A 27,416-nucleotide genomic window follows, 5' to 3' on the forward strand; every position below is an offset into this window, starting at 1 on the left:
GGGTTTTAAGTAAGATAAATATTTAGCTTTATCAATTGGCGGCTCGTCCGTCCTTCACATATCTGCACTAGGTAATTTCAGCAGACATTATCCATCAGCAAAGGGCGGGAGGTCATATTCCTCGTAGTGCTGTCTGGATAAGCGTCTGCTTTGCTTAGTAAAGGGTGCTGAGGGAATCCGGAACCGGAGGTAAGAACAACACGCTAGAGTCTTTTAAAACTGTTTATTTCTGTCTTGCGTACGCACGCACATATCTGCATTTCTTTTCATTTTCGTGTATTTTCATATATCACTCTTCTGTTTGCCATTTTATAATTGATAAACGTGCTAAGAGAGATTTGCCGCTATTTCATAGTTAAAGAGTAAAAGTAATACATTAAGGTGTAAATTGAAAAGCACGCACGCAGCTCTACCTAAAGATACAAGGAGAGATTGGTGTGGTGTTCGGTAGATGATCGAGGATCATCTACATTGATAAACGTGTAAAATTGTGTTACGGTGGATATTTGCTTTGTGTACACGTGTCTCTAACAAAGGGTGAGACTCGCGTACGCAACTCAAAGGCCGACGCACGCAGCGTATATTACGCAACGGAGCGTCCGGGTACGCCCACGTAACTCAAATCACACGCTAGTGTTATTGTAACAGGCGAAAAGGTGGCAACGCGATAAATAGCGCAAATCTATTTTAGTGTCCGAAATTTAGATTAACAGATCCTTCTCCAAATTTACAACACATCTGGTCTAAAGGAAAGAAAATTTCTGCGCAGAAATAGAAATAGAAACAAAAGTGTACATGTGGTGAGTGAGTGTTTGCATATATAAGTTTATACAATTTTTTGAGGTTGAACCACAAGAAGTCGAGTTCTCGCAGGGTACATACATGTAAGTGACGTGCATGGTGGCAAGGGAGGCATCCTTTGTTAAACATAAAATCTGAGCATTAGAGTATAGCAGACCAGGAGGTCTATTGTAGCACAGACCAGGAGGTCCGGAATTGACCAGGAGGTCCAGGTACAGCAGACAAGGAAGTCCGCTATAAATAGAGAAAAGAGCACAACCCAGGGGGTTGGTGCAGAACCCATATAGGCCATTAAAGCTCATGCTGAAGGAATTCGCAGCCGCAATTTTCGATTCCACTGGTCGCTCTGCACATAAGATTAGTTGCTTATGTGCAGACTGATTGTACCGCACGTAATTGTGTGCATTAGTTAATCTGACCAGTACCATTTGTGTACGAAACGGGTCATAAACACATTCTGACGTGATTTGTGTAATTTTTTATTTTCTGAAGGGAAGTTCGCTGGTCACTCAGGAATTATCCAACAACCAACAGTTACTTGAAAGGGTTAATGCTCTGCGGATCACACTCACATGTTCCAGTAAACGAAGGTTCATAGGGGCCCTGGGTCGAGTACGCCAGCACTAGGGCAGTGTGTAGGTCGTATTGGTCGGCGTGGGCGAGTGAGTGGGGTACTCGGTAAACCGCCACCGTCAGCCTATCTTGAACATTTTGGTTTTTGTAAGGGTTCGCTGAAGACCCTGATTGAAGGTCAGAGGTGGTGAAAGCAACACCTACAGGTATGGGGGCCAATTGTTCAGGTAGGGGGCGATCAACCTCGGTTCGGGTTGATTCAGTAAACCGACCAATCGGGTCGGCAAGGTACGTTATGTGTGAAAAATACGGTTCACACACAGAGGTTTTATGTGATGAATGGGAGAGAATGACGGTACATGACGGGGAGAAGTTCCCAAGAGTAGGCAGCTTTAGCCCAGAAGTGTTACAAAATCTAAGGAGGAGGATATGTCTCATTAAATCAACAAAGAGACGGATTAAACGTTATGATTATTTGCAGTTATGGCAACAGGAGGGTGAAATACAGAGAGGATTGGCTCAGGCGGCGGGATCTAACCCTATCAGGAAACTGATAGCCACGGCACCGCCGCCACCATACATATCAGGAGAGAAATCGGTTGCAGAGAATGACGCATTAGGGTGTAACAAACAAACACTTAGCAACTGTGTAAATGTTAATAAGTTAACCAATGCAAGTATTAACCCGTGCAAGTTGTACCCTGTTTTGAACTTTCCCCTGGAGTGTGATCAAGAGGACGAATCGGCAACAATATCGGCGCTCTCTCTAGCAGCCACCATATCAGAAACAACAGTAGGCACGGCCCAACCCTTAAGATTAGTAACAAAGGCCCCTAGCGGAGGGACAGGTGAGGTCGTATCAACAGGTAAGTACGGCACCATACACTATGCTGAAACCATTTCACCACAGGCTGTAGAATCTACACAGAATGATGTTATTAAACTTGCTCCCGTTAGGGTAATAGCAGTTCCAAATGGGAAAACGGACACTACAGGAGTCACTCCTATCAAGAACATTGCAATGTACAGCCCGTTTTCCCGAATGGAATTAAGAACCATAGTGTCTGAATTCCCTGACCCTAGGAAAGACTTAGTTGCTAGCCAGAAATACATCAGAGACCTAGGGAACACTTTAGAGCCCAATAACAAAGACTGGCAGGTATTGCTGAGGGCTTGTTTACCCTCCAATGTCGACTCGGCTCAATTTTTAGCTGACTGTGGATTGGATCAGGATGTACCTCTTACAGATGTGTACAACAAAGACAATGTAAAAAGGATAAGTTTACAGTTAAAGGAGTATTTTCCAGCTGTAGTTAAATGGAACAAGATTTTCTCCATTAAACAAAAGGAGTCAGAAACAGCTGCAGAGTATTTTCACAGGGCATTACTAGATATGGCAAAATACACAGGCATAGAGGACATTAAAACAAACATAAACCATCGAGAAGTAGCAGTATCTGTACTAATGGATGGTTTAAAAGAGGCATTAAAGACAAGGGTACAGACCACGCAACCATGTTGGCGAGGTCTGTCGGTGGCTACTTTGAGAGAGGCAGCTGTGGATCACGATCGGAATATCACCAGACACAGGGAATTACAAGGTGATAAGTTAATGGCCGTAAGTATACAGGCCCTGACCACAAGGCAGCCTTTGTATAAATCACCAAACCCTGTGGGTAAGTCGAATGTGGTAACCTGTTATTTCTGTCATAGAGAGGGACACTTTGCACGAGACTGTAAATCGAGAAACATACAAAAGTCTTATCAACCCCCTAGACAACGACACGACGCACGACATTGGGAGCAGGGTCCGCAGAAACGGAGTTATGAGCCACATGCAGGGGAAACAAAAAGATACCCCCCGAACAGAGACTGGCAAGCCTCTGGCAGTTCCCAGTTAACCCCTTCACAAGTAGTTGCTGCCAGCGGGATTCAGGGAGGTCACCATACCCAATAGGGGTGTGGCCATACCTGTAATCTGCAGCCAGTAAAATTGATTGCAAGTCTTGGTAGTGAACCCGAAATTGCAATTGATGTAGCTGGTAAAACATTAAACTTTCTTGTAGATACGGGGGCGGCCAAATCAGTGATAAATTCGACAGTGGGCATGAGAACCACTGGTAAGACAATTCCAGCCATGGGAGTAACGGGAGTAGTCCAGCATTACCCTGTTAGCAAACCAGCCGAGATTACAATAGGGCCTTTACATACCAAGCATTCCTTTTTGCTGGCTGCATCGGCACCGACAAATCTCTTGGGAAGAGACTTATTGTGTAAAATGGGGCGCGTCATTTATTGTACTCCTGAAGGTGTATTCTTGGACATACCTGAGAATCACGCTCAGGAAGTGCGAGACATGTTAGACTCCCCATCAAAATTAATGTCACATACCATTATGACAAATAGGACTCCATCCCAAGTAGAAGAAATGACATCCCAGATACCAGAGTCACTGTGGACTAAAGACGGACAAGACACTGGATTGATGGCAAACGTAGCTCCAGTAGTTGTGCAAGTAAAAGATGGTAGGATAGCTCCAAAAATCCCACAATACCCTCTGAAGCCAGAGGTGGAGTTAGGAGTATACCCAGTAATAGAGCGCTTGCTACAACAGGGCATCCTGGTAAGAACATCCAGCACAGCCAATAGTCCCATCTTCCCTGTGAAAAAGAGTGGGGGGAGGGGTTACCGGCTAGTGCAGGATTTAAGGGGGATTAACAAAATAGTTGAGAGTCAGTTCCCCGTAGTGCCAAATCCAGCTGTCATCCTTATGCAAATCCCTCCCACTGCGAAATTTTTCACTGTTATTGACCTCTGCTCCGCTTTCTTTTCGGTACCTCTGCACCCTGACAGCCAATATTTGTTTGCATTTACATACAGAGGAGTCCAATACACATGGACTCGATTACCACAAGGTTTCATAGACAGTCCAAGTATATTTTCCCAGGCTTTGCATGATTGTTTACAGTCTTTCCAACCAGAGAGTGGATCAATATTGATACAGTACGTGGATGATTTACTACTGTGTTCAGATTCATTGGAAGCATCCCTGAAGGATACGAAACAGCTCCTGTTTCATCTTTCAGACACAGGACACAAGGTTTCCAAAGACAAGTTGCAATTATGCCAAACTAAAGTAAAATATTTGGGACACTGTCTAACACAAGGACTGAGACACCTGACCGCTGATAGAATTCAAGCAATTAGAGACATGACTCTGACTCAAACCCAGCAACAGATCAGAACGTTTTTAGGAATGTGTGGGTATTGCCGTAACTGGATCCCAGGATTTTCCATTCTAGCATTACCTTTGCAGGAGATGGTCTCCTCAAACAAGCCTGATCGGATTTCGCACACAGACGAGTCCGAGATGGCATTTGAGAGACTTAAACAGTGCCTAACGCAGGCACCAGCATTAGGTATGCCAGACTATGGGAAACCCTTTGAGCTGTACGGAACAGAAAGTGCTGGTTGCGCAGCAGGCGTCCTAACCCAAAAGCACGGTGATGCCAGCAGGCCGGTAGCATACTACAGCGCTCAGCTAGATACGGTAGCGCAATCCCTCCCCACATGCTTGCGAAGCGTTGCTGCGATAGCATTGCTAGTAACGAAAAGCGAAGATGTAGTGCTAGGTCACAACCTCACAATTCATACACCACATGCAGTGTCAGCCTTGCTAAATTCTGCCCAAACCAGACACGTCTCATCAGCGCGGTTTACAAGATGGGAATTGGCACTAATGGCCCCCGTAAACATCACCATAAGGAGATGCAGTGCATTAAATCCTGCAACATATCTCCCAGGTGTGCCTGGACAGGCACAAAGGGTGGAGGATGAGAGTGGTGGGGAAGGAGAATTTAATACAAAGGAGGACACACATGATTGTATGGAATATTTGACCCAAAATTTTACCGCAAGGCCTGACATCAGTGACAACCCACTGGAAGATGTAGATCTTACCTTCTACACGGATGGTAGTTGTCACAGACAGTCGGACTCGGGAGACTTGTGTACTGGATACGCAGTCGTAGATGATCAAGGCACCATAGAAGCAGAACCGCTAGGCCCACCTCACTCAGCCCAGGTTGCTGAACTGGTCGCCCTAACCAGAGCATGTGAATTGGCTAAGGGCAAATCAGCCAATATCTACACCGACTCTAGATACGCATTCGGGGTAGTCCATGATTTCGGAGCCCTATGGCGCCTCAGAAATTTCATGACGGCAGCTGGTACACCGGTAGCGCATGCAGCTCACATCAAAAGGCTTCTAGCAGCGATACAGGAACCCGACAGAGTGGCTGTTATCAAGTGTAAAGCACACACATATAGCCAGGACCCAGTATCACTTGGTAACAGCCGAGCAGACGAAGCTGCTAAGTTAGCAGCTGGTACCCCCAGACAGACAGACACCACACAACTGATGGTATTTAATACCATCAACACACAGAAGTTGTGTGAGATGCAAAATTTGTGTTCCACACAGGAAAAGGCAGTCTGGAAGGCAAAAGGATATGGCCAGGAGTCCTCAGGACTCTGGACGGATGGACAGGGTAAACCAGTGGCCCCCAGAGCATATCTTCCATGTTTAGCTGAGGCAGCACACGGGCTGACTCATCTGGGCAAGGAGGGAATGTGCAAGTTGGTAAGAGCATATTGGTGCGCCCCAGGATTTTCATCTCATGCAGGTAAGAGAGCAATGTCATGCCTTACCTGTTTGAGGAAGAACATCGGAAAGGCAATACCAACAGAACCATCTCATATCCCACCTACAGGCGGCCCTTTTCAGGTAATACAGATTGACTTTATTCAATTACCCCCTTGTCGAAATTTGAAATATGTACTTGTTTGTATAGATGTATTCTCAAATTGGGTTGAAGCATTTCCTGCGGCCACAAATACCACTATGTTTACTGCTAAGAAAATTGTGCAGGAATTTGTGTGTAGATATGGTATCCCTAGAATAATCGAAAGTGATAGGGGTACCCATTTTACAGGTGATGTCTTTCAAGGAATGTGTAAGTTGATGGGAATTGATAGTAAGCTGCACACTCCACACCGTCCACAGGCGAGTGCGAAGGTGGAAAGAGTGAACAGCACTATTAAAAATAAACTGAGCAAAGTTATGGCAGAAACAGGATTGGCATGGCCAGAAGCTTTACCCATAGTACTGTACAGCATCAGAACCACTCCCAGGTCCCCTCTTAATCTGTCTCCCTTTGAAATCTTGTTTGGTCGACAACCGCATGTTATGATTAACCCTCAGGATGATTTGAAGTGTAACAATGAAGTGACTGTAAAGTACCTGATTAACATGAGTAAACAGCTAAGGAATCAAAATGATAATTTGAAGTTATTGATTCCTGATTTACCAGATAGTAATTGTCATGACATTGAACCTGGGGATTATGTAATGATACGGAATTTTCTACGCTCAGGTTGCCTTATTGACAGATGGTCAGACCAAGTCTTATTGACTAGCACTACAGCATTGAAGGTTGTCCAGAGAGAGACTTGGGTTCATTCGTCCCATTGTAAGAAGGTTGCTGATCCAGAGAGGTCCCGTGATAAGGAACAGACGGTAGAGGAAGTTGTATCACTGGAGTGTCTGTTCCAGGAGGACTGAGGCGGCACCTGAGCATTGAAAATCACAAGATCAAAAGCAGTTGTCGATTCCCTGTTCCCTTTTATTGTTTTTCTCCACTTCCCATCCCCTCTCCCTCAAATTATTTTTTCCCCCTTCTCATTCTTCTTCGTTTCCTCCTATAAGATGGACTTGCCCCAAGAGACTGTGATCCGGATTTTCCTGTTGACCATGATGTTGACCAGAGCAGTCTGTTCCGGCGAGAGTACCATGGAGGTCGAGAAAGGTTCTGGAATGGGTTCTGATGACAAAGATGGAGGCGTAGTTTTCCAAGAACAACTTAACCAACAAGTAAAGGCGAGTATCAGAAAACGATCCGATAGCATTGACAATAGAAGGAATTGTGAAGGATTGTTAGCTGAAGAAAACTGTATCTGTAGGCTCTGTGACAATGTAGTTGAGGATGGGTGCATCAAGAAATGCCAATCCAGTTTTAATATCCACATGGACCGGCAGCCCTTGAGTGACTATCACTCCTTAGTGGGTAGTGTGTTAAATCAAACAGATTGTTGGGTATGCTCTCAAGTACCTCAAGGTCATAGCAAATCAGGACTAGTACCATTTCCTTTAATGGTAGGGGAGGTACTTGAGCTAAAGGGTGGGGGACCGGTGGACAGGAGGTTTAATATCTCCAGTCCTCCTAGTTTGAAGCTCCACCAATATCATGTGGATAGATCCCTAATATGTTTTAACATTTCCAATCCCCGAAAGCCGGGAAATTGGGAAGTGTCATGGAGTAACCAAACCATGACCTTTTCATATAGAGCAGATAGAATGCCGACAGATACAGAGCTTATACGCCACATAGCCAGTAGAGAAAAATCTTTCCGATATAGGTATACCCTAGGAAGTAGGATTACGAGAGTTGGAGAGGTATCACCAGGATAATGTGCACATATCGTACAAACTGATACGTGTACCAGACAGATGGGAGAATTAGGGTTAGGAGATTTCACATGGAAGATGTGTAATATGGTTATGTCCTACTCCGTCCCATATGTTCTCCCCGATGATGCCTATTTCATATGCGGGAGGAAGGCGTATAAGTGGCTTGCCCCAAACTCTGAAGGATTGTGTTATATTGGAAAAGTACTGCCTGAAGTAATGACTGTATCACATGCCAAAATGAAAGATATACACCGTGGTGCCCAAGCTCCTTATACTCATACTCATTACGAGCACGTAGTTAAACGGCACCTGATAGAAAGAACAGAGCATCCGGCCTCTGACATGATCCATGAATCCACCGGGATTCAGGTTCTACTCGCGTTAGACATCACTCGCACCGCCAGAGGAGTGTTGAATTATAAATACATATCTGCGCTTGCAAATTTGTTAGACAATATCACAGAAATGTATGATGACACTTTTAGGTATACTGGAAGAGAGCTTCAAGCTTATAAAACAGAACTGGTTCAGCATAGAATGGTTCTTAATTATCTCACAGCAGTAACAGGTGGATATTGTGTCACACTGGCAACGCAGTACGGCGTGAAATGCTGCACATATATAACGAATAGTACCGAGGATCCGGTCGAGGTCATAGACCAAAAGATGGACGATATTCTCCAATTAAAGTGGGAATTTCGCAGGAGACACAATCTCACCCTTGCTGCTGTGGGTAATGAGCTGACTGGTTGGGTGTCATGGTTGAACCCGTGAAATTGGTTCTCTGGTTTAGGAGAATGGGCTCAAGGAGTCATAATGGATGTAGGGAAGTTTCTTCTATGTATCTTAGGTGTTGTCATAGCGATTGGCTTGACATTTAGATGCGGTCAGGCTTTAATGAAGTGCAAACGTAGTACCAGGGTAATGAGTCTAAGGAGTGAGGAAATTGTAATTCCAATGGATTTGATTTATGACCCAACTGTAGAAACAATGATGTGATGAAAATGCGATTATACGGTCCGTTTCTTTCACCTGTTTTTCCGGTTTTTCCAAGGTAAAAAGACCCACTTTTTGACGAGGAATTTGATGACCCTGTATACAGACAACTGATGGATTAAAGAAGAAGTTTTGACAACCTTATACACAGATATTTGATGAACTATGCCATAGACCCCCAGTTTCCCTAGAAATTTTAAAATTACGCTAGCCCAACACTTTTGTAAGTCTATGGACATTGACAAAGCTTTTTGCCCACACCTTTTGACAAAAGCCCAAAGAAGACTGCATTCAACAGACACCGAACAAGACTTCAACCGACAAATGTTCATTAACCTGACATAGAATACCACTGCATTTACCATAATTGTGTCTTATCTTCATCTCTACAACCTTCAGGTAATTACACACATAGGGGTAAATTTACTAAGGTCCCGATTTTGACCAAGATGCCGTTTTTTTATCAAAGTGCCATCTCGGTAATTTACTAAGCAATAATCACGGCAGTGATGAGGGCATTCGTAATTTTTTGGAAGTCCAACAAAAAAAATACAAATGAATACACCATCGGTCAAAACGCGGCTGTTTAAGTATGAATCTCGGTAATTTACTAAGAAGTGCAAAGCAAAAAAAAAACAAACACTGCCGTGAAAAATTACAACTCGTAAAAAAGTGCTAAAAAAAAAACAGACCTGCTTTTTTAATCCGTGATTGTATAGGCATGCACGGATCCATGAGATCCGTGCATGTATATCAGTGGGAAGGGGTTGGAAAGTGGTTATTTTCTTAAAAAAAATTGCGTGGGGTCCCCCCTCCTAAGCATAACCAGCCTCGGGCTCTTTGAGCCGATCCTGGTTGCAGAAATATGGGGAAAAAATTGACAGGGGTTCCCCCATATTTAAGCAACCAGCATCGGGCTCTGCGCCTGGTCCTGGTTCCAAAAATACGGGGGACAAAAAGAGTAGGGGTCCCCCGTATTTTTAAAACCAGCACCGGGCTCCACTAGCTGGACAGGTAATGCCACAGCCGGGGGTCACTTTGATATAGTGCCCTGCGGCCGTGGCATCAAAAATCCAACTAGTCACCCCTGGCCGGGGTACCCTGGGGGAGTGGGGACCCCTTCAATCAAGGGGTCCCCCCCCCAGCCACCCAAGGGCCAGGGGTGAAGCCCGAGGCTGTCCCCCCCCATCCAATGGGCTGCGGATGGGGGGGCTGATAGCCTTTTGTGATAATGAAAATATATTGTTTTTAGTAGCAGTACTACAAGGCCCAGCAAGCCTCCCCCGCATGCTGGTACTTGGAGAACCACAAGTACCAGCATGCGGCGGAAAAACGGGCCCGCTGGTACCTGTAGTACTACTACTAAAAAAATACCCAAAAAAAGACAAGACACACACACCGTGAAAGTAAAGATTTATTACATACATGCACACAAACATACATACATACATACTTACCTTATGTTCACACGAGGGTCTGTCCTCTTCTCCAGTAGAATCCAAGGGGTACCTGTTGAATAAATTCTACTCACCAGATCCCGGGTCCCAGGGTCCTCGGGGCAACCATTTGTAATCCAGGTACTTGCATAAAATAACAAAACGGAAAGCCGAGCCACGAACTGAAAGGGGCCCCATGTTTTCACATGGGACTCCTTTCCCCGAATGCCAGAAACCCACTCTGACTTCTGTCTAAGTGGGTTTCTTCAGCCAATCAGGGAGCGCCACGTTGTAGCACCCTCCTGATCGGCTGTGTGCTCCTGTACTGAGTGACAGGCGGCACACGGCAGTGTTACAATGTAGCGCCTATGCGCTCCATTGTAACCAATGGTGGGAACTTTCTGCTCAGCGGTGACGTCACTTTAGGTCAACCGCAGGGCAGAAAGTTCCCACCATTGGTTACAATGGAGCGCATAGGCGCTACATTGTAACACTGCCGTGTGCCGCCTGTCACTCAGTACAGGAGCACACAGCCGATCAGGAGGGTGCTACAACGTGGCGCTCCTTGATTGGCTGAAGAAACCCACTTAGACAAAAGTCAGAGTGGGTTTCAGGCATTCGGGGAAAGGAGTCCCATGTGAAAACATGGGGCCCCTTTCAGTTCGTGGCTCGGCTTTCCGTTTTGTTATTTTATGCAAGTACCTGGATTACAAATGGTTGCCCCGAGGACCCTGGGACCCGGGATCTGGTGAGTAGAATTTATTCAACAGGTACCCCTTGGATTCTACTGGAGAAGAGGACAGACCCTCGTGTGAACATAAGGTAAGTATGTATGTATGTTTGTGTGCATGTATGTAATAAATCTTTACTTTCACGGTGTGTGTGTCTTCTCTTTTTTTGGGTATTTTTTTTAGTAGTAGTACTACAGGTACCAGCGGGCCCGTTTTTCCGCCGCATGCTGGTACTTGTGGTTCTCCAAGTACCAGCATGCGGGGGAGGCTTGCTGGGCCTTGTAGTACTGCTACTAAAAACAATATCTTTTCATTATCACAAAAGGCTATCAGCCCCCCCATCCGCAGCCCATTGGATGGGGGGGACAGCCTCGGGCTTCACCCCTGGCCCTTGGGTGGCTGGGGGGGGGACCCCTTGATTGAAGGGGTCCCCACTCCCCCAGGGTACCCCGGCCAGGGGTGACTAGTTGGATTTTTGATGCCACGGCCGCAGGGCACTATATAAAAGTGACCCCCGGCTGTGGCATTATCTGTCCAGCTAGTGGAGCCCGGTGCTGGTTTTAAAAATACGGGGGACCCCTACTCTTTTTGTCCCCCGTATTTTTGGAACCAGGACCAGGCGCAGAGCCCGATGCTGGTTGCTTAAATATGGGGGAACCCCTGTCAATTTTTTCCCCATATTTCTGCAACCAGGATCGGCTCAAAGAGCCCGAGGCTGGTTATGCTTAGGAGAGGGGACCCCACGCAATTTTTTTTTTGGATTTTACAGTGTTTAATTTAAAAAAAAAAAAAAAAAATGAACCCCAGCACGGATCACACAGATCCGGCCGAGATTCATTGTAAAAAAGTCGGCAGTGTTTTGCTAATCACTGCCGTAAAAATTAAAAAAAAAACACGAATGACATCGACATCGGAACAAAAGAAAAACCCGAATACGACAGCTTAGTAAATCCGTCGTAACAAATTTAAAAAGTTGCAGTTTTACACTTTCGATGTCATTCGTGATTGAACTTTGACCTGAAACGGGAAAACACGAATCTTAGTAAATTTACCCCATAGTCGATAGGGAATACCCGCACAGATATCAGCATTCACATATTCCCCCATTCATGTATCATCAACTAAAATGTGCTCCCCCATTTTGTTACAACCACAGCCGAAAAGAGCTCGGTAAAGTTTGACAGCCCATCCACAGACCCGTACCACGGGATAAGAAGGAATTCAAATGTATACTTCGAAATACCTCGAAGCTTGATTTAAAACACGTACGGCACGATGATACATGACCCCCCAAACATGGATTCATACACACATGCTTCTGCTATCTCAATAGGTCATACCCTTTTCCTACCTTCTCCTCTCCTCCCTTACCCAATCATAGAAATGTATTTACACTTGATATATATTTTTCTCGTTTTGAAATGTTTTAGGAAGTGGCAGTTATTGTTGACTGCCAAAGGGTGGACTGTCAAAGTCAGAAAAATATCACTATGCACACTGCCATATCTGCACCTCATGCGAGCTCCCGCTGCGCGTGCAAGAGCTCTCCCGTGCGTGCGCATACTCGCAGTCGCGTGCACCCGCAGGCGCACGATATGCGGATTTACGGTAGAGTTTGTATGCGTCTAGCGGGCGACTCAATCGATATATATTTTAACCATATAATGTATTTTGTAGATTATGGTCCCTTTGATAGAATCTGAAAGTTTAGTTAATATAGCATGTTCATGGACAGAGAGATCCCTCTTTGTTTGATACGAAGGGTCAGACAGGAGTCATACAGTGGTGTTTAGTATCCATCGGAAGAGTATTTAATTAGCAATATTCCGGTGTTGGTTTGAAGCAGATTAATCGCTCGTGCGAATAGTTATGGACATAAGAAGTTTATGTACTTTTACTATTATTTGCACTTACTTATCCATGCGGCGGGAAACCTAGTTTCCCACCCACCTGAGCAGTTGGAAATAGTCACAGCCCACCTGTATGAATCAACCTATAACCTTTTGTTATAATGCGAAGACGAATTCCTGTGTCCAATGAACAATGAGATTGTAGGGACCATTGAATTGTATTGTGTGTGTGGGGCATAAATAGACAAGCCGATCATATCCAGCTCTCACTCTTCAACGGTTCTCATTGCTGATAATCGGGAGCTGGATATCCAGAGGCGCATGCGATCGTTCCCCTTGTGCGTAAGTTTTTCTCCGCAATCATATTGTCTTTATTGGTATTGTGGGCCATATCTCTCTCTCTCTCTCCTCTCCTCTTTCTCTCATTTTTTTCCTTAAACGTACTTGTATTGTATTGTATTTCCTGTGTAGTTATCTGGTTAGTTAGTCTATGTTATATTGGTAGTGTATGACTTGTATTGTATTATTCTTTTGCAAGTATAACATTCATATAAGGCGTTAGACCCTAAGCCCGGCATTTGTGTATTTCTTATGGTGTTAAGTATTCTCAGGTCTGTCGGAGACGCTCGAACAGCTTTAAGTTAATAAGGTTACATTGTGTTGCATCTACACCCCACTATTACACTAAGGTTTTTCCTGTATAATACATTGTTCATGGTTTACATGTAAAGGTTTAACATTGTGAGCGTCTGCGCCGCTGGTGATCTTCTCGTGGTCCCGAGCGTACGCTACGCTAAGCGATTGCTACGCAACGTGCGTACCCTTACGGTACTCCAGACGTCAATAGTGTACAGTGTTCTTAGGCCTCTTAAAGGGTTTTAAGTAAGATAAATATTTAGCTTTATCAAAACCTTTTAGGGTAACATAAATCCATGCCACTACTAAAGCATTTCTTGTGGCGCAGGGGAAACATCAAATGCACTCTATGCAGCTAGTCCCATGTTCGAATCCAACCCGCTCAGCTTAACATCCATATTATTTATTTACTTTTAATGGGATCATTCTATCAATTCATTTTTACCTTTAATTTTTGTTAATATTATTTCTATATTTCATTATTTTAACCCCTGGAATAATTACATTGCTGTTTAAACAACAAAAAGAATTGAAGAAAAAATAAATATTAAACAGACAATTTAAGGATTCGAAGATTTAAATATTTAAAGATTTTAAAATTTAAAACAGGGAGGGGGGGGAGGGAGGGGGGCCTTTTGGGAGAAGGAGGGGGGAAAAATAAAAATAGAAAAAAAATATATATATATAGAACCAAGAGAAAGTGTAAAAAGAGGATGGAGGAAGAAATCTGATGTTCATCATTACTAGTGGATTTTACTAAAGAACTTTAAAGGAACACACACAACAGGATTATACAGTTTCATCCTAAGAGGAAAGCTGTTTCCAAAATAGCTACTTCTAATAATTTTGTTTATTTATTAAACATACAATAAATGGATATTCAATAAATAATATATTAGGTAAATCAATAGATAAAATCTTCAGAGACTGCCAATGTTGTTCAGTTCGATGCTCTCATTCAGACCATCAGGTGTAAGGGTACCCAAAGAAAAAATCCAAAATGCCTCCCTTGTCAAGTAAATGAGATTCAACTGAGGCAGCACAAGGGAACTCTCATCTGGGGACAACAACTGCAGGGAGAACACATATTTTCAGATGAACATGGGAGGGCAGAAGGCTGCCTAATACTGAAGCACCCCCAAACAACAAACCAAATGCAACAACTAGTACAAGCATTCCTGGGGGAAGGCCTGCAGCAGATGGATTTGCATATGGTGATGTCATCCAAGCAGTGGGTCAAAGTTGGCTTCAACCCTCGTCTGCATATGAAAAGAGAAAAGGGGCGTGCAGGGCATGGCGGCCTTTTGCGGCGCTTGGATAACCCCTAATTCACATTAAACACCTCCACCCTACTTCGGTGTGGGGCTCATGTTGGCTATGCCCCAGCCCCTGAAGCATTCAAGCTGATTACTTGCAGCAGCTAGGCACTGTAATAGCTCCAGAGCTGCTCTGTAAGGCAACTAAAAGGGTGTGGGCCCTGCAGCACTACCTGTAGTTCGCATTGTGCGTTGGAAGGCACAAAGTAAGCAGACGGGAGAAGTCAAGATAGTGCGCAAGGGCATAGAAGGGAGTGGCTCAAGAAAAGAGAAGTGTAAACAGACAGCAAACTAGGCTGGAGAGAGACCTGATACAAAGAGATCTGAATTATACGAGAGCCGACCAGGGGAAACACAAATTATGCAGTCAAGTTTCCCACATTTGGGGATATCGCAGGAGCAGCACACCCAGAGTGCAATGGGTGAGCCTTGCCCTGGGAGAAGCACCTTCATGATCATAGTATCTCACCTAGTAGGTAAGTAGGAGTTGGGCTAGAGCTGGGGAGGGTCGCTGCTCGGGCACCCCCCTGTCAAGTGAAGGAGATCCAACTGAGGCAGCACAAGGGAACTCTCGAAAGAAGAACAAGGCTAGAGGAAGATCTGAGACAAATAAATCTGACTTTTACCAGAGCTGACCAGAGGAAAGCACAAACACAGTCCCCCACTACCACAAATAATGCTGTCAAGTTTACCACATTTGGGGAAATAACAGGGGTCAGCATACCCAGAATGCAATGAATGAACCTCACCCTGGGAGAACAATCTTCATGACCATGGTATCTCCTATGCAAAATAAGTATGATTTGGGATAGGGCTGGAGAGGGCCGCTGCTCAGGCACATCTCTGTCAAGTAAAGGAGATTCAACTGAGGCAGCACAAGGGAACTCTCATCTGGGGACAACAACTGCAGGTGGTACACATATTTTCAGATGAACATGGGAGGGCAGAAGGCTGCCTAATACTGAAGCACCCCCAAACAACAAACCAAATGCAACAACTAGTGCAAGCATTCCTGGGGGAAGGCCTGCAGCAGATGGATTTGCATATGGTGATGTCATCCAAGCAGTGGGTCAAAGTTGGCTTCAACACTCATCTGCATATGAATAGAGAAGAGGGGCGTGCAATGCATGGCGGCCTTTTGCGGCGCTTGGATGACCCCTTGTTCGCATTAAACACCCTCACCCTCCTTCGGTGTGGGGCTCATGTTGGCTATGCCCCAGCCCCTAAAGCATTCAAGCTGATTTCTTGCAGCAGCTGGGCACTGTAACAGCTCCAGAGCTGCTCTGTAAGGCAAGTAAAAGGGTGTGGGCACTGCAGCACTACCTGTAGTTCGCATTGTGCGTTGGAAGGCACAAAGTAAGCAGACGGGAGAAGTCAGGATAGTGCGCAAGGGCATAGAAGGGAGCGGCTCAAGAAAAGAGAAGTGGAAACAGACAGCAAACTAGGCTGGAGAGAGACCTGAGACAAAGACATCTGAATTATACGAGAGCAGACCAGGGGAAACACAAATTATGCAGTCAAGTTTCCCACATTTGGGGAAATCACAGGGGCAGCACACCCAGAGTGCGATGGGTGAGCCTTGCCCTGGGAGAAGCACCTACATGATCATAGTATCTCACCTGGCAGGTAAGTAGGAGTTGGGCTAGAGCTGGGGAGGGTCGCTGCTCGGGCACCCCCTGTCAAGTGAAGGAGATCCAACTGAGGCAGCACAAGGGAACTCTCGAAAGAAGAACAAGGCTAGAGGAAGATCTGAGACAAAGAAATCTGACTTTTACCAGAGCTGACCAGAGGAAAGCACAAACACAGCCCCCCACTACCACAAATAATGCAGTCGAGTTTCCAACATTTGGGGAAATCACAGGGGTCAGCATACCCAGAATGCAATGAATGAACCTCACCCTGGGAGAACAATCTTCATGACCATGGTATCTCCTATGCAAAATAAGTATGATTTGGGATAGGGCTGGGGAGGGCCGCTGCTCATGCACATCTCTGTCAAGTAAAGGCGATTCAACTGAGGCAGCACAAGGGAACTCTCATCTTGGGACAACAACTGCAGGGAGAACACATATTTTCAGATGAACATGGGAGGGCAGAAGGCTGCCTAATACTGAAGCACCCCCAAACAACAAACCAAATGCAACAACTAGTGCAAGCATTCCTGGGGAAGGCCTGCAGCAGATGGATTTGCATATGGTGATGTCATCCAAGCAGTGGGTCAAAGTTGGCTTCAACCCTCGTCTGCATATGAAAAGAAAAAAGGGATGTGCAGGGAATGGCGGCCTTTTGCGGCGCTTGGATGACCCCTAATTCGCATTAAACATCTCCACCCTCCTTCGGTGTGGGGCTCATGTTGGCTATGCCCCAGCCCCTGAAGCATTCAAGCTGATTTCTTGCAGCAGCTGGGCACTGTAACAGCTCCAGAGCTGCTCTGTAAAGCATGTAAAAGGGCGTGGGCCCTGCAGCACTACCTGTAGTTTGCATTGTGCGTTGGAAGGCACAAAGTAAGCAGACAGGAGAGGTCAGAATAGTGCGCAAGGGCATAGAAGGGAGCGGCTCAAGAAAAGAGAAGTGGAAACAGACAGCAAACTAGGCTGGAGAGAGACCTGAGACAAAGAGATCTGAATTATACGAGAGCCGACCAGGGGAAACACAAATTATGCAGTCAAGTTTCCCACATTTGGGGAAATCACAGGGGCAGCACACCCAGAGTGCAATGGGTGAGCCTTGCTCTGGGAGAAGCACCTACATGATCATAGTATCTCACCTGGCAGGTAAGTAGGAGTTGGGCTAGAGCTGGGGAGGGTCGCTGCTCGGGCACCCCCCTGTCAAGTGAAGGAGATCCAACTGAGGCAGCACAAGGGAACTCTCGAAAGAAGAACAAGGCTAGAGGAAGATCTGAGACAAAGAAATCTGACTTTTACCAGAGCTGACCAGAGGAAAGCACAAACACAGTCCCCCACTACCACAAATAATGCCGTCAAGTTTCCCACATTTGGGGAAATCACAGGGGTCAGCATACCCAGAATGCAATGAATGAACCTCAACCTGGGAGAACAATCTTCATGACCATGGTATCTCCTATGCAAAATAAGTATGATTTGGGATAGAGCTGGGGAGGGCCGCTGCTCAGGCACATCTCTGTCAAGTAAAGAAGATTCAACTGAGGCAGCACAAGGGAACTCTCATCTGGGGACAACAACTGCAGGGAGAACACATATTTTCAGATGAACATGGGAGGGCAGAAGGCTGCCTAATACTGAAGCACCCCCAAACAACAAACCAAATGCAACAACTAGTGCAAGCATTCCAGGGGGAAGGCCTGCAGCAGATGGATTTGCATATGGTGATGTCATCCAAGCAGTGGGTCAAAGTTGGCTTCAACCCTCGTCTGCATATGAAAAGAAAAAAGGGATGTGCAGGGCATGGCGGCCTTTTGCGGCGCTTGGATGACCCCTAATTCACATTACACACCTCCACCCTCCTTCGGTGTGGGGCTTATGTTGGCTATGCCCCAGCCCCTGAAGCATTCAAGCTGATTTCTTGCAGCAGCTGGGCACTGTAACAGCTCCAGAGCTGCTCTGTAAAGCATGTAAAAGGGTGTGGGCCCTGCAGCACTACCTGTAGTTTGCATTGACGTTGGAAGGCACAAAGTAAGCAGACAGGAGAGGTCATAATAGTGCGCAAGGGCATAGAAGGGAGCGGCTCAAGAAAAGAGAAGTGGAAACAGTCAGCAAACTAGGCTGGAGAGAGACCTGAGACAAAGAGATCTGAATTATACGAGAGCCGACCAGGGGAAACACAAATTATGCAGTCAAGTTTTCCACATTTGGGGAAATCGCAAGAGCAGCACACCCAGAGTGCAATGGTTGAGCCTTGCCCTGGGAGAAGCACCTTCATGATCATAGTATCTCACCTGGCAGGTAAGTAGGAGTTGGGCTAGTGCTGGGTAGGGTCGCTGCTCCGGCACTTCCCTGTCAAGTGAAGGAGATCCAACTGAGGCAGCACAAGGGAACTCTCGAAAGAAGAACAAGGCTAGAGGAAGATCTGAGACAAATAAATCTGACTTTTACCAGAGCTGACCAGAGGAAAGCACAAACACAGTCCCCCACTACCACAAATAATGAAGTCGAGTTTCCCACATTTGGGGAAATCACAGGGGTCAGCATACCCAGAATGCAATGAATGAACCTCACCCTGGGATAACAGTCTTCATTACCATGATATCTCCTATGCAAAATAAGTATGCTTTGGGATAGGGCTGGGGAGGGCCGCTGCTCAGGCACATCTCTGTCAAGTAAAGGAGATTCAACTGAGGCAGCACAAGGGAACTCTCATCTGGGGACAACAACTGCAGGGAGAACACATATTTTCAGATGAACATGGGAGGGCAGAAGGCTGCCTAATACTGAAGCACCCCCAAACAACAAACCAAATGCAACAACTAGTACAAGCATTCCTGGGGGAAGGTCTGCAGAAGACGGATTTGCATACAGTGATGTCATCCAAGCAGTGGGCCAAAGTTGGCTGGAACCCTCATCTGCATATGAAAAGAGAAAAGGGGTATGCAGGGAATGGCGGCCATTTGCGGCGCTTGGATGACCCTTAGTTCGCATTAAACACCCCCACCCTCCTTCGGTGTGGGGCTCATGTTGGCAATGCCCCAGCCCCTGAAGCATTCAAGCTGATTTCTTGCAGCAGCTTGGCACTGTAACAGCTCCAGAGCTGCTCTGTAATGCAAGTAAAAGTTTGTGGGCCCTGCAGCACTACCTGTAGTTTGCATTGTGCATTGGAAGGCACAAAGTAAGCAGACAGGAGGAGAAGTCAGGATAGTGCACAAGGGTATAGAAGGGAGGGGCTCAAAAAAAAAGAAGTGGAAACAGACTGCAAACTAGGCTGGAGAGAGACCTGAGACAAAGAGATCTGAATTATATGAAAGCCGACCAGTGGAAACACAAATTATGCAGTCAAGTTTCCCACATTTGGGGAAATCACAGGGGCAGCACACCCAGAGTGCAATGGGTGAGCCTTGCCCTGGGAGAAGCACCTTCATGATCATAGTATCTCACCTGGCAGGTAAGTAGGAGTTGGGCTAGAGCTGGGGAGGGTCGCTGCTTGGGCACCCCCCTGTCAAGTAAAGGAGATCCAACTGAGGCAGCACAAGGGAACTCTCGAAAGAAGAACAAGGCTAGAGGAAGATCTGAGACAAAGAAATCTGACTTTTACCAGAGCTGACCAGAGGAAAGCACAAACACAGTCCCCCACTACCACAAATAATGCAGTCAAGTTTCCCACATTTGGGGAAATCACAGGGGTCAGCATACCCAGAATGCAATGAATGAACCTCACCCTGGGAGAGCAATCTTCATGACCATGGTATCTCCTATGCAAAATAAGTATGATTTGGGATAGGGCTGGGAGGGCCGCTGCTCAGGCACATCTCTGTCAAGTAAAGAAGATTCAACTGAGGCAGCACAAGGGAACTCTCATCTGGGGACAACAACTGCAGGGAGAACACATATTTTCAGATGAACATGGGAGGGCAGAAGGCTGCCTAATACTGAAGCACCCCCAAACAACAAACCAAATGCAACAACTAGTGCAAGCATTCCTGGGGAAGGCCTGCAGCAGATGGATTTGCATATGGTGATGTCATCCAAGCAGTGGGTCAAAGTTGGCTTCAACCCTCGTCTGCATATGAAAAGAAAAAAGGGATGTGCAGGGAATGGCGGCCTTTTGCGGCGCTTGGATGACCCCTAATTCGCATTAAACATCTCCACCCTCCTTCGGTGTGGGGCTCATGTTGGCTATGCCCCAGCCCCTGAAGCATTCAAGCTGATTTCTTGCAGCAGCTGGGCACTGTAACAGCTCCAGAGCTGCTCTGTAAAGCATGTAAAAGGGCGTGGGCCCTGCAGCACTACCTGTAATTTGCATTGTGCGTTGGAAGGCACAAAGTAAGCAGACAGGAGAGGTCAGAATAGTGCGCAAGGGCATAGAAGGGAGCGGCTCAAGAAAAGAGAAGTGGAAACAGACAGCAAACTAGGCTGGAGAGAGACCTGAGACAAAGAGATCTGAATTATACGAGAGCCGACCAGGGGAAACACAAATTATGCAGTCAAGTTTCCCACATTTGGGGAAATCACAGGGGCAGCACACCCAGAGTGCAATGGGTGAGCCTTGCTCTGGGAGAAGCACCTACATGATCATAGTATCTCACCTGGCAGGTAAGTAGGAGTTGGGCTAGAGCTGGGGAGGGTCGCTGCTCGGGCACCCCCCTGTCAAGTGAAGGAGATCCAACTGAGGCAGCACAAGGGAACTCTCGAAAGAAGAACAAGGCTAGAGGAAGATCTGAGACAAAGAAATCTGACTTTTACCAGAGCTGACCAGAGGAAAGCACAAACACAGTCCCCCACTACCACAAATAATGCCGTCAAGTTTCCCACATTTGGGGAAATCACAGGGGTCAGCATACCCAGAATGCAATGAATGAACCTCAACCTGGGAGAACAATCTTCATGACCATGGTATCTCCTATGCAAAATAAGTATGATTTGGGATAGAGCTGGGGAGGGCCGCTGCTCAGGCACATCTCTGTCAAGTAAAGAAGATTCAACTGAGGCAGCACAAGGGAACTCTCATCTGGGGACAACAACTGCAGGGAGAACACATATTTTCAGATGAACATGGGAGGGCAGAAGGCTGCCTAATACTGAAGCACCCCCAAACAACAAACCAAATGCAACAACTAGTGCAAGCATTCCAGGGGGAAGGCCTGCAGCAGATGGATTTGCATATGGTGATGTCATCCAAGCAGTGGGTCAAAGTTGGCTTCAACCCTCGTCTGCATATGAAAAGAAAAAAGGGATGTGCAGGGCATGGCGGCCTTTTGCGGCGCTTGGATGACCCCTAATTCACATTACACACCTCCACCCTCCTTCGGTGTGGGGCTTATGTTGGCTATGCCCCAGCCCCTGAAGCATTCAAGCTGATTTCTTGCAGCAGCTGGGCACTGTAACAGCTCCAGAGCTGCTCTGTAAAGCATGTAAAAGGGTGTGGGCCCTGCAGCACTACCTGTAGTTTGCATTGACGTTGGAAGGCACAAAGTAAGCAGACAGGAGAGGTCATAATAGTGCGCAAGGGCATAGAAGGGAGCGGCTCAAGAAAAGAGAAGTGGAAACAGTCAGCAAACTAGGCTGGAGAGAGACCTGAGACAAAGAGATCTGAATTATACGAGAGCCGACCAGGGGAAACACAAATTATGCAGTCAAGTTTTCCACATTTGGGGAAATCGCAAGAGCAGCACACCCAGAGTGCAATGGTTGAGCCTTGCCCTGGGAGAAGCACCTTCATGATCATAGTATCTCACCTGGCAGGTAAGTAGGAGTTGGGCTAGTGCTGGGTAGGGTCGCTGCTCGGGCACTTCCCTGTCAAGTGAAGGAGATCCAACTGAGGCAGCACAAGGGAACTCTCGAAAGAAGAACAAGGCTAGAGGAAGATCTGAGACAAATAAATCTGACTTTTACCAGAGCTGACCAGAGGAAAGCACAAACACAGTCCCCCACTACCACAAATAATGAAGTCGAGTTTCCCACATTTGGGGAAATCACAGGGGTCAGCATACCCAGAATGCAATGAATGAACCTCACCCTGGGATAACAGTCTTCATTACCATGATATCTCCTATGCAAAATAAGTATGCTTTGGGATAGGGCTGGGGAGGGCCGCTGCTCAGGCACATCTCTGTCAAGTAAAGGAGATTCAACTGAGGCAGCACAAGGGAACTCTCATCTGGGGACAACAACTGCAGGGAGAACACATATTTTCAGATGAACATGGGAGGGCAGAAGGCTGCCTAATACTGAAGCACCCCCAAACAACAAACCAAATGCAACAACTAGTACAAGCATTCCTGGGGGAAGGTCTGCAGAAGACGGATTTGCATACAGTGATGTCATCCAAGCAGTGGGCCAAAGTTGGCTGGAACCCTCATCTGCATATGAAAAGAGAAAAGGGGTATGCAGGGAATGGCGGCCATTTGCGGCGCTTGGATGACCCTTAGTTCGCATTAAACACCCCCACCCTCCTTCGGTGTGGGGCTCATGTTGGCAATGCCCCAGCCCCTGAAGCATTCAAGCTGATTTCTTGCAGCAGCTTGGCACTGTAACAGCTCCAGAGCTGCTCTGTAATGCAAGTAAAAGTTTGTGGGCCCTGCAGCACTACCTGTAGTTTGCATTGTGCATTGGAAGGCACAAAGTAAGCAGACAGGAGGAGAAGTCAGGATAGTGCACAAGGGTATAGAAGGGAGGGGCTCAAAAAAAAAGAAGTGGAAACAGACTGCAAACTAGGCTGGAGAGAGACCTGAGACAAAGAGATCTGAATTATATGAAAGCCGACCAGTGGAAACACAAATTATGCAGTCAAGTTTCCCACATTTGGGGAAATCACAGGGGCAGCACACCCAGAGTGCAATGGGTGAGCCTTGCCCTGGGAGAAGCACCTTCATGATCATAGTATCTCACCTGGCAGGTAAGTAGGAGTTGGGCTAGAGCTGGGGAGGGTCGCTGCTTGGGCACCCCCCTGTCAAGTAAAGGAGATCCAACTGAGGCAGCACAAGGGAACTCTCGAAAGAAGAACAAGGCTAGAGGAAGATCTGAGACAAAGAAATCTGACTTTTACCAGAGCTGACCAGAGGAAAGCACAAACACAGTCCCCCACTACCACAAATAATGCAGTCAAGTTTCCCACATTTGGGGAAATCACAGGGGTCAGCATACCCAGAATGCAATGAATGAACCTCACCCTGGGAGAGCAATCTTCATGACCATGGTATCTCCTATGCAAAATAAGTATGATTTGGGATAGGGCTGGGAGGGCCGCTGCTCAGGCACATCTCTGTCAAGTAAAGAAGATTCAACTGAGGCAGCACAAGGGAACTCTCATCTGGGGACAACAACTGCAGGGAGAACACATATTTTCAGATGAACATGGGAGGGCAGAAGGCTGCCTAATACTGAAGCACCCCCAAACAACAAACCAAATGCAACAACTAGTGCAAGCATTCCTGGGGGAAGGCATGCAGCAGATGGATTTGCATATGGTGATGTCATCCAAGCAGTGGGTCAAAGTTGGCTTCAACCCTCGTCTGCATATGAAAAGAGAAAAGGGGCGTGCAGGGCATGGCGGCCTTTTGCGGCGCTTGGATGACCCCTAGTTCGCATTAAACACCTCCACCCTCCTTCGGTGTGGGGCTCATGTTGGCTATGCCCCAGCCCCTGAAGCATTCAAGCTGATTTCTTGCTGAAGCTGGGCACTGTAACAGCTCCAGAGCTGCTCTGTATGGCAAGTAAAAGGGTGTGGGCCCTGCAGCACTACCTGTAGTTCGCATTGTGCGTTGGAAGGCACAAAGTAAGCAGATGGGAGAAGTCAGGATAGTGCGCAAGGGCATATAAGGGAGCGGCTCAAGAAAAGAGAAGTGGAAACAGACAGCAAACTAGGCTGGAGAGCTCTTCTGTCTATATTTTGCAAACCTGCTCTTGTCCTCTCCAGCTGCTCCTTGTAGATTTGACGTCTGGAAAGGTGCATAACCCACTGACAAGCAGGCACACTCCTGCATGAGTTTTCTCTCTCACTAGCTGGATGATACACAATCATTTGCATGTGCTCCACCTCCGACACACCACCCACCCAACCACCCAGTGACCATAGCCACCCACAAGCCAACTGGCTCCGTGATTTAATTTGCACAGTGTAGTCATCCAGGCAGCATGTCCTTCTCAATGGAAGGATCTCTGTTTCCATGGAATCTTCCACATTGGAATGCTGCGGAATAAAAAGGATTTAAATATTCAGCTTGCTAGCATTCAATGTACCTGCGGCTTGGCTTTAGCACATTGGTCTTCATCCTGTGGCCCTCCAGCTGCTGTGAAACTACACATCCCAGCATGCCCTGCCACATTTTTGCTATTAAGGTATGCTAAAACTGAGGCAGGGCATGCTGGGATGTGTAGTTCCACAGCAGCTGGAGGGTCGCAGGTTGAAGACCCATGTTCTAGCATGCCTGTTCTATGATGCATGTACCGTGATGTCACAATCAGCTTGGAATGGGGTGTCTAGCAGGCATTTGCTGACAGCCACTTGAGGTAGACACACATCAGGAGATGCAGCATATCGGAGGTCTTCGATGCCTTTCCAGCAAATGCACACCACCTGCTGCTGGTCTGGACACAAAACAATGCCCACAATTGAAGTCCCAAAATGCCCAACTACAGGATTCATGTAAGTAGTGAATTTAGGAATGAATTTAGAAGTAGGAAATTAAGTTAGTTCACAAGTACATTCAAATTCAGATCTAAAGTCTAGGTAGGCCTCACGTCCTGGCAGCCCCCAGCATTTAAAAATGCCTTGATTAGAGGTAGGGGATTAAATGTAGATAAGAAGTAGACGCAAAATAAGACTCCACAGAGCAGTTATCAGGTGTCTTTATCAATTGTTGCATTTAAAAAATCAAGCAATTAGGGAACACAATGTTGCAACAATGTAACCCTATTTGCAAAATAGTACTAAATAAGTTTGTCGATGTAAGACATTTGCAAAGGCGCATTTAAAACACACTGGAAAATGCAACTGAATCTGTTTTTGGAGGCTAGAATAGGAAATGTGCATCGGTCCAACAAGTACTGAAAGCTCTTCTACCATCTTCCTTTTCTGAAAAGCCATTTAATATATGGTTCCCAGATAGGGGACATATCAGATATTGCCTTTCAAAAGCAGCAAATATCATACCACTTCTATTGCCATCAAAGATAAACATTGATTGTTTTCAGATATTGGATTGAAAAAGCAGTCTTTATTGACATAAAGAAGCAAAAAAACATACATAAACATTACACACATAAGTACTGTGTTGCAGCACAGCCAAAACACAATACAAATGCTGTCGGTATAGTACAGTTCAAGAACTACAGCACAGGCCAGCCTACACTATAAATCATGAACTGCACTATACATTTAAACTATACAATAATACAACAGTTAATAAGGCTATGTGTGTGGAGTGTAAGAGGGTGAGGGAATCACAAGACCGAAGCTTTATTGTTACACAGTCACATATAAGGGGAGGGGCAATAAATAGAAAGGTATCCTTTACTATAGAATGTAGTCCAATCCGACCTCTGTGCTCTTCCACAACTGAAAAACGGATAGTGTTCCCAAGCTTTCCATCCTGGAATATTTTTGGTCTTTCGCCAATGAAGAAAACAATCCCTCCCTCCAGCAGACCTTTCAACCACGATACAAGATCACAGCCAAAAGGCCGAGAAGCAACTACACTTGAGCTTAACAAAAATGGCTAAAACTTAGTGGAGGAAAGTGCAGTGCACCAAAACATAAGCTGACACAATCATGGAGAATGTGCCAGCATATATGCTCTTCTATCTATATTTTGCAAACCTGCTCTTGTCCCCTCCAGCTGCTCTATGTAGATTTGACGTCTGGCAAGGTGCATAACCCACTGACAAGCAGGCACACTCCTGCATGAGTTTTCTCTCTCACTAGCTGGATGATACACATTCATTTACATGTGCTCCACCTCCGACACACCGCCCACCCAACCACCCAGTCACCAGAGCCACCCACAAACCAACTGGCTCCGTGATTTAATTTGCACAGTGTAGTCATCCAGGCAGCATGTCCTTCTCAATGGAAGGATCTCTGTTTTCATGGAATCTTCCACATTGGAATGCTGCGGAACAAAAAGGATTTAAATATTCAGCTTGCTAGCATTCAATGTACCTGCGGCTTGGCTCTAGCACATGGGTCTTCATCCTGTGGCCCTCCAGCTGCTGTGAAACTACTCATCCCAGCATGCCCTGCCACAGTTTTGCTATTAAGGTATGCTAAAACTGAGGCAGGGCATGCTGGGATGTGTAGTTCCACAGCAGCTGGAGGGTCGCAGGTTGAAGACCCATGTTCTAGCATGCCTGTTCTATGATGCATGTACCGTGATGTCACAATCAGCTTGGAATGGGGTGTCTAGCAGGCATTTGCTGACAGACACTTGAGGGAGACACACATCAGGAGATGCAGCATATCGGAGGTCTTCGATGCCTTTCCAGCAAATGCACACCACCAGCTGCTGGTCTGGACACAAAACAATGCCCACAATTGAAGGCTCAAAATGCCCAACTACAGGATTAATGTAAGTAGTGAATTTAGGAATGAATTTAGAAGTAGGAAATTAAGTTAGTTCACAAGTACATTCAAATTCAGATCTAAAGTCTAGGTAGGCCTCACGTCCTGGCAGCCCCCAGCATTTAAAAATGCCTTGATTAGAGGTAGGGAATTAAATGTAGATAAGAAGTAGACACAAAATAAGACTCCACAGAGCAATTATCAGGTGTCTTTATCAATTGTTGCATTTAAAAAAATCAAGCAATTAGGGAACACAATGTTGCGACAATGTAACCCTATTTGCAAAATAGTACTAAATAAGTTTGTCGATGTAAGACATTTGCAAAGGCGCAAACAAAACACGCTGGAAAATGCAACTG

At 46.1% G+C, this 27,416-nt stretch overlaps 16 non-coding genes across 16 annotated transcripts; all 16 read right to left on the reverse strand.

The window, feature by feature from the left end:
• Positions 1 to 15,189: 15,189 nt before the first annotated feature.
• LOC135042999 (U1 spliceosomal RNA) lies at positions 15,190 to 15,352 on the reverse strand. The gene has a single exon (XR_010236043.1). It is a non-coding gene; the product is annotated as a U1 spliceosomal RNA (small nuclear RNA).
• A 152-nt stretch (positions 15,353 to 15,504) lies between these two features.
• Positions 15,505 to 15,668, reverse strand: LOC135042978 (U1 spliceosomal RNA). Its single transcript, XR_010236023.1, has one exon. It is a non-coding gene; the product is annotated as a U1 spliceosomal RNA (small nuclear RNA).
• A 671-nt stretch (positions 15,669 to 16,339) lies between these two features.
• LOC135042995 (U1 spliceosomal RNA) lies at positions 16,340 to 16,502 on the reverse strand. Its single transcript, XR_010236039.1, has one exon. It is a non-coding gene; the product is annotated as a U1 spliceosomal RNA (small nuclear RNA).
• Positions 16,503 to 16,653: 151 nt separating this feature from the next.
• On the reverse strand, positions 16,654 to 16,817 carry LOC135042974 (U1 spliceosomal RNA). Its single transcript, XR_010236019.1, has one exon. It is a non-coding gene; the product is annotated as a U1 spliceosomal RNA (small nuclear RNA).
• Positions 16,818 to 17,487: 670 nt separating this feature from the next.
• On the reverse strand, positions 17,488 to 17,650 carry LOC135043000 (U1 spliceosomal RNA). The gene has a single exon (XR_010236044.1). It is a non-coding gene; the product is annotated as a U1 spliceosomal RNA (small nuclear RNA).
• A 152-nt stretch (positions 17,651 to 17,802) lies between these two features.
• On the reverse strand, positions 17,803 to 17,966 carry LOC135042979 (U1 spliceosomal RNA). Its single transcript, XR_010236024.1, has one exon. It is a non-coding gene; the product is annotated as a U1 spliceosomal RNA (small nuclear RNA).
• Positions 17,967 to 18,636: 670 nt separating this feature from the next.
• LOC135042993 (U1 spliceosomal RNA) lies at positions 18,637 to 18,799 on the reverse strand. Its single transcript, XR_010236037.1, has one exon. It is a non-coding gene; the product is annotated as a U1 spliceosomal RNA (small nuclear RNA).
• Positions 18,800 to 18,951: 152 nt separating this feature from the next.
• Positions 18,952 to 19,115, reverse strand: LOC135042985 (U1 spliceosomal RNA). The gene has a single exon (XR_010236029.1). It is a non-coding gene; the product is annotated as a U1 spliceosomal RNA (small nuclear RNA).
• A 674-nt stretch (positions 19,116 to 19,789) lies between these two features.
• Positions 19,790 to 19,952, reverse strand: LOC135042988 (U1 spliceosomal RNA). The gene has a single exon (XR_010236032.1). It is a non-coding gene; the product is annotated as a U1 spliceosomal RNA (small nuclear RNA).
• Positions 19,953 to 20,104: 152 nt separating this feature from the next.
• On the reverse strand, positions 20,105 to 20,268 carry LOC135042972 (U1 spliceosomal RNA). Its single transcript, XR_010236017.1, has one exon. It is a non-coding gene; the product is annotated as a U1 spliceosomal RNA (small nuclear RNA).
• Positions 20,269 to 20,937: 669 nt separating this feature from the next.
• Positions 20,938 to 21,100, reverse strand: LOC135043001 (U1 spliceosomal RNA). Its single transcript, XR_010236045.1, has one exon. It is a non-coding gene; the product is annotated as a U1 spliceosomal RNA (small nuclear RNA).
• Positions 21,101 to 21,252: 152 nt separating this feature from the next.
• Positions 21,253 to 21,416, reverse strand: LOC135042980 (U1 spliceosomal RNA). Its single transcript, XR_010236025.1, has one exon. It is a non-coding gene; the product is annotated as a U1 spliceosomal RNA (small nuclear RNA).
• Positions 21,417 to 22,086: 670 nt separating this feature from the next.
• LOC135042994 (U1 spliceosomal RNA) lies at positions 22,087 to 22,249 on the reverse strand. The gene has a single exon (XR_010236038.1). It is a non-coding gene; the product is annotated as a U1 spliceosomal RNA (small nuclear RNA).
• A 152-nt stretch (positions 22,250 to 22,401) lies between these two features.
• Positions 22,402 to 22,565, reverse strand: LOC135042986 (U1 spliceosomal RNA). Its single transcript, XR_010236030.1, has one exon. It is a non-coding gene; the product is annotated as a U1 spliceosomal RNA (small nuclear RNA).
• A 674-nt stretch (positions 22,566 to 23,239) lies between these two features.
• LOC135042989 (U1 spliceosomal RNA) lies at positions 23,240 to 23,402 on the reverse strand. Its single transcript, XR_010236033.1, has one exon. It is a non-coding gene; the product is annotated as a U1 spliceosomal RNA (small nuclear RNA).
• Positions 23,403 to 23,554: 152 nt separating this feature from the next.
• LOC135042973 (U1 spliceosomal RNA) lies at positions 23,555 to 23,718 on the reverse strand. The gene has a single exon (XR_010236018.1). It is a non-coding gene; the product is annotated as a U1 spliceosomal RNA (small nuclear RNA).
• Between the last annotated feature and the right edge of the window lie 3,698 nt (positions 23,719 to 27,416).

The sequence above is a fragment of the Pseudophryne corroboree genome, unplaced genomic scaffold, assembly GCF_028390025.1.
Source record: "Pseudophryne corroboree isolate aPseCor3 unplaced genomic scaffold, aPseCor3.hap2 scaffold_844, whole genome shotgun sequence".
NCBI lineage: Eukaryota > Metazoa > Chordata > Amphibia > Anura > Myobatrachidae > Pseudophryne > Pseudophryne corroboree.